Here is a 6,042-nt window from a genome sequence, read left to right as displayed (position 1 = left end):
TTTCAGGGTTCTGAGGTCTAGTTTCAAAGGGTGCTCTATGAAGAGTTAATGCAGGCTCTTACAAGTTTCCAAAACTTCAGTAGCAGTAGGCGGGGCTCTGTACGCGGAGCCAGCAGAAGAATGTGCCAATTAGGAGTCTTGTCACTGAAAAGGGAAACTCGTCACAGCAGATGATGCAAACATCAATATCAAAGTGCATTAACCTCCTGAGCTACACTGCTAAACCTTCTGGCTCGTGACACTTGACCTCAGCATGACCTGGCCACGGCTGCTCCTGTCAATCACCAGTATGCAGGGCTGAGTGGACTGAGATTGCTGCCGACCCCCAGCGCTCTCTGCCCACAGCGCTCTCTGCCCACAGCGCTCTCTGCTTGCAGCCAGGACCTGAGCACTGAGACTGCTGCCGGCCCACAGCGCTCTCTGCTTGTAGTCAGGACCTGAGCACTGAGACTGCTGCCGGCCCACAGCGCTCTCTGCTTGCAGTCGGGACCTGAGCACTGAGACTGCTGCCGGCCCACAGCGCTCTCTGCTTCCAGTCGGGACCTGAGCACTGAGACTGCTGCCGTCCCACAGCGCTCTCTGCTTGCAGTCGGGACCTGGGGACTGAGACTGCTGCCGTCCCACAGCGCTCTCTGCTTGCAGTCAGGACCTGGGGACTGAGACTGCTGCCATCCCACAGTGCTCTCTGCTTGCAGTCGGGACCTGAGCACTGAGACTGCTGCCGGCCCACAGCGCTCTCTGCTTGCAGTCGGGACCTGAGCACTGAGACTGCTGCCGGCCCACAGCGCTCTCTGCTTGCAGTCGGGACCTGAGCACTGAGACTGCTGCCGTCCCACAGCGCTCTCTGCTTGCAGTCGGGACCTGGGGACTGAGACTGCTGCCGTCCCACAGCGCTCTCTGCTTGCAGTCAGGACCTGGGGACAGAGACTGCTGCCGTCCCACAGCGCTCTCTGCTTGCAGTCAGGACCGGGGGACTGAGACTGCTGCCGTCCCACAGCGCTCTCTGCTTGCAGTCGGGACCTGGGGACTGAGACTGCTGCCGTCCCACAGCGCTCTCTGCTTGCAGTCGGGACCTGGGGACTGAGACTGCTGCCGTCCCACAGCGCTCTCTGCTTGCAGTCAGGACCTGGGGACTGAGACTGCTGCCGTCCCACAGCGCTCTCTGCTTGCAGTCAGGACCTGGGGACTGAGACTGCTGCCGTCCCACAGCACTCTCTGCTTGCAGTCAGGACCTGGGGACTGAGACTGCTGCCGTCCCACAGCGCTCTCTGCTTGCAGTCAGGACCTGGGGACTGAGACTGCTGCCGTCCCACAGCGCTCTCTGCTTGCAGTCGGGACCTGGGGACTGAGACTGCTGCCGTCCCACAGCGCTCTCTGCTTGCAGTCGGGACCTGGGGACTGAGACTGCTGTCGTCCCACAGCGCTCTCTGCTTGCAGTCGGGACCTGGGGACTGAGACTGCTGTCGTCCCACAGCGCTCTCTGCTTGTAGTCAGGTCCTGGGAACTGAGACTGCTGCCATCCCACAGTGCTCTCTGCTTGCAGTCGGGACCTGGGGACTGAGACTGCTGTCGTCCCACAGCGCTCTCTGCTTGTAGTCAGGTCCTGGGGACTGAGACTGCTGCCATCCCACAGTGCTCTCTGCTTGCAGTCAGGACCTGGGGACTGAGACTGCTGCCGTCCCACAGCGCTCTCTGCTTGCAGTCGGGACCTGGGGACTGAGACTGCTGCCGTCCCACAGCGCTCTCTGCTTGTAGTCAGGTCCTGGGGACTGAGACTGCTGCCGTCCCACAGCGCTCTCTGCTTGCAGTCGGGACCTGGGGACTGAGACTGCTGTCGTCCCACAGCGCTCTCTGCTTGTAGTCGGGACCTGGGGACTGAGACTGCTGCCGGCCCACAGCGCTCTCTGCTTGTAGTCGGGACCTGGGGACTGAGACTGCTGCCGGCCCACAGTGCTCTCTGCTTGCAGTCAGGACCTGGGGACTGAGACTGCTGTCGTCCCACAGCGCTCTCTGCTTGTAGTCGGGACCTGGGGACTGAGACTGCTGCCGGCCCACATCGCTCTCTGCTTGTAGTCGGGACCTGGGGACTGAGACTGCTGTCGTCCCACAGCGCTCTCTGCTTGTAGTCAGGTCCTGGGGACTGAGACTGCTGCCGTCCCACAGTGCTCTCTGCTTGCAGTCGGGACCTGGGGACTGAGACTGCTGTCGTCCCACAGCGCTCTCTGCTTGTAGTCGGGACCTGGGGACTGAGACTGCTGCCGGCCCACAGCGCTCTCTGCTTGTAGTCGGGACCTGGGGACTGAGACTGCTGCCAGCCCACAGCGCTCTCTGCTTGTAGTCGGGACCTGGGGACTGAGACTGCTGCCGGCCCACGGCGCTCTCTGCTTGTAGTCGGTACCTGGGGAGTGAGACTGCTGCTGTCCCACACCGCTCTCTGCTTGCAGACAGGACCTGGGGACTGAGACTGCTGCCGGCCCACACCGCTCTCTGCTTGCAGACGGGACCTGCGGACAGAGACTGCTGCCGGCCCACACCACTCTCTGCTTGCAGTCGGGACCTGGGGACTGCGACTGCTGCTGGCCCACTGCACTCTCGGCTTGCAGTCAGGTCCTGGTGACTGAGACTGCTGCCGGCCCACAGCGCTCTCTGACCACACCGCTCCCTGCTTGCAGTCGGGACCTGAGGACTGAGACTGCTGCTGGCCCACAGTGCTCTCTGCTTGTAGTCGGGACCTGGGGACTGAGACTGCTGCCGGCCCACATTGCTCTCTGCTTGTAGTCGGGACCTGGGGACTGAGACTGCTGCCGTCCCACAGCGCTCTCTGCTTGTAGTCAGGTCCTGGGGACTGAGACTGCTGCCGTCCCACAGCGCTCTCTGCTTGTAGTCAGGACCTGGGGACTGAGACTGCTGCCGTCCCACAGCGCTCTCTGCTTGCAGTCGGGACCTGGGGACTGAGACTGCTGCCATCCCTCAGTGCTCTCTGCTTGCAGTCGGGACCTGGGGACTGAGACTGCTGTCGTCCCACAGCGCTCTCTGCTTGTAGTCGGGACCTGGGGACTGAGACTGCTGCCGGCCCACAGCGCTCTCTGCTTGTAGTCAGGTCCTGGGGACTGAGACTGCTGCCATCCCTCAGTGCTCTCTGCTTGCAGTCGGGACCTGGGGACTGAGACTGCTGTCGTCCCACAGCGCTCTCTGCTTGTAGTCGGGACCTGGGGACTGAGACTGCTGCCGGCCCACAGCGCTCTCTGCTTGTAGTCGGGACCTGGGGACTGAGACTGCTGTCGTCCCACAGCGCTCTCTGCTTGTAGTCAGGTCCTGGGGACTGAGACTGCTGCCATCCCACAGTGCTCTCTGCTTGCAGTCGGGACCTGGGGACTGAGACTGCTGTCGTCCCACAGCGCTCTCTGCTTGTAGTCGGGACCTGGGGACTGAGACTGCTGCCGGCCCACAGCGCTCTCTGCTTGTAGTCGGGACCTGGGGACTGAGACTGCTGCCGGCCCACAGCGCTCTCTGATTGTAGTCGGGACCTGGGGACTGAGACTGCTGCCGGCCCACAGCGCTCTCTGCTTGTAGTCGGGACCTGGGGACTGAGACTGCTGCCGGCCTGCAGAGCTCTCTGCTTGTAGTCGGGACATGGGGACTGAGACTGCTGCCGGCCTGCAGAGCTCTCTGCTTGCAGTCAGGACCTGGGGACAGAGACTGCTGCCGTCCCACAGCACTCTCTGCTTGCAGTCGGGACCTGGGGACTGAGACTGCTGCCGTCCCACAGCGCTCTCTGCTTGTAGTCAGGTCCTGGGGACTGAGACTGCTGCCATCCCACAGTGCTCTCTGCTTGCAGTCGGGACCTGGGGACTGAGACTGCTGCCGTCCCACAGCGCTCTCTGCTTGCAGTCGGGACCTGGGGACTGAGACTGCTGTCGTCCCACAGCGCTCTCTGCTTGCAGTCGGGACCTGGGGACTGAGACTGCTGTCGTCCCACAGCGCTCTCTGCTTGTAGTCAGGTCCTGGGAACTGAGACTGCTGCCATCCCACAGTGCTCTCTGCTTGCAGTCGGGACCTGGGGACTGAGACTGCTGTCGTCCCACAGCGCTCTCTGCTTGTAGTCAGGTCCTGGGGACTGAGACTGCTGCCATCCCACAGTGCTCTCTGCTTGCAGTCAGGACCTGGGGACTGAGACTGCTGCCGTCCCACAGCGCTCTCTGCTTGCTGTCGGGACCTGGGGACTGAGACTGCTGCCGTCCCACAGCGCTCTCTGCTTGTAGTCAGGTCCTGGGGACTGAGACTGCTGCCGTCCCACAGCGCTCTCTGCTTGCAGTCGGGACCTGGGGACTGAGACTGCTGTCGTCCCACAGCGCTCTCTGCTTGTAGTCGGGACCTGGGGACTGAGACTGCTGCCGGCCCACAGCGCTCTCTGCTTGTAGTCGGGACCTGGGGACTGAGACTGCTGCCGGCCCACAGTGCTCTCTGCTTGCAGTCAGGACCTGGGGACTGAGACTGCTGTCGTCCCACAGCGCTCTCTGCTTGTAGTCGGGACCTGGGGACTGAGACTGCTGCCGGCCCACATCGCTCTCTGCTTGTAGTCGGGACCTGGGGACTGAGACTGCTGTCGTCCCACAGCGCTCTCTGCTTGTAGTCAGGTCCTGGGGACTGAGACTGCTGCCATCCCACAGTGCTCTCTGCTTGCAGTCGGGACCTGGGGACTGAGACTGCTGTCGTCCCACAGCGCTCTCTGCTTGTAGTCGGGACCTGGGGACTGAGACTGCTGCCGGCCCACAGCGCTCTCTGCTTGTAGTCGGGACCTGGGGACTGAGACTGCTGCCAGCCCACAGCGCTCTCTGCTTGTAGTCGGGACCTGGGGACTGAGACTGCTGCCGGCCCACGGCGCTCTCTGCTTGTAGTCGGTACCTGGGGAGTGAGACTGCTGCTGTCCCACACCGCTCTCTGCTTGCAGACAGGACCTGGGGACTGAGACTGCTGCCGGCCCACACCGCTCTCTGCTTGCAGACGGGACCTGCGGACAGAGACTGCTGCCGGCCCACACCACTCTCTGCTTGCAGTCGGGACCTGGGGACTGCGACTGCTGCTGGCCCACTGCACTCTCGGCTTGCAGTCAGGTCCTGGTGACTGAGACTGCTGCCGGCCCACAGCGCTCTCTGACCACACCGCTCCCTGCTTGCAGTCGGGACCTGAGGACTGAGACTGCTGCTGGCCCACAGTGCTCTCTGCTTGTAGTCGGGACCTGGGGACTGAGACTGCTGCCGGCCCACATTGCTCTCTGCTTGTAGTCGGGACCTGGGGACTGAGACTGCTGCCGTCCCACAGCGCTCTCTGCTTGTAGTCAGGTCCTGGGGACTGAGACTGCTGCCGTCCCACAGCGCTCTCTGCTTGTAGTCAGGACCTGGGGACTGAGACTGCTGCCGTCCCACAGCGCTCTCTGCTTGCAGTCGGGACCTGGGGACTGAGACTGCTGCCGTCCCACAGCGCTCTCTGCTTGTAGTCAGGTCCTGGGGACTGAGACTGCTGCCATCCCTCAGTGCTCTCTGCTTGCAGTCGGGACCTGGGGACTGAGACTGCTGTCGTCCCACAGCGCTCTCTGCTTGTAGTCGGGACCTGGGGACTGAGACTGCTGCCGGCCCACAGCGCTCTCTGCTTGTAGTCGGGACCTGGGGACTGAGACTGCTGTCGTCCCACAGCGCTCTCTGCTTGTAGTCAGGTCCTGGGGACTGAGACTGCTGCCATCCCACAGTGCTCTCTGCTTGCAGTCGGGACCTGGGGACTGAGACTGCTGTCGTCCCACAGCGCTCTCTGCTTGTAGTCGGGACCTGGGGACTGAGACTGCTGCCGGCCCACAGCGCTCTCTGCTTGTAGTCGGGACCTGGGGACTGAGACTGCTGCCGGCCCACAGCGCTCTCTGATTGTAGTCGGGACCTGGGGACTGAGACTGCTGCCGGCCCACAGCGCTCTCTGCTTGTAGTCGGGACCTGGGGACTGAGACTGCTGCCGGCCTGCAGAGCTCTCTGCTTGTAGTCGGGACATGGGGAC

The sequence above is a fragment of the Triturus cristatus genome, chromosome 4_1 (assembly GCF_964204655.1).
Source record: "Triturus cristatus chromosome 4_1, aTriCri1.1, whole genome shotgun sequence".
Classification (NCBI taxonomy): domain Eukaryota; kingdom Metazoa; phylum Chordata; class Amphibia; order Caudata; family Salamandridae; genus Triturus; species Triturus cristatus.
The sequence above is the reverse complement of the archived record's forward strand: the minus strand, read 5'-3'. Positions refer to the sequence as shown.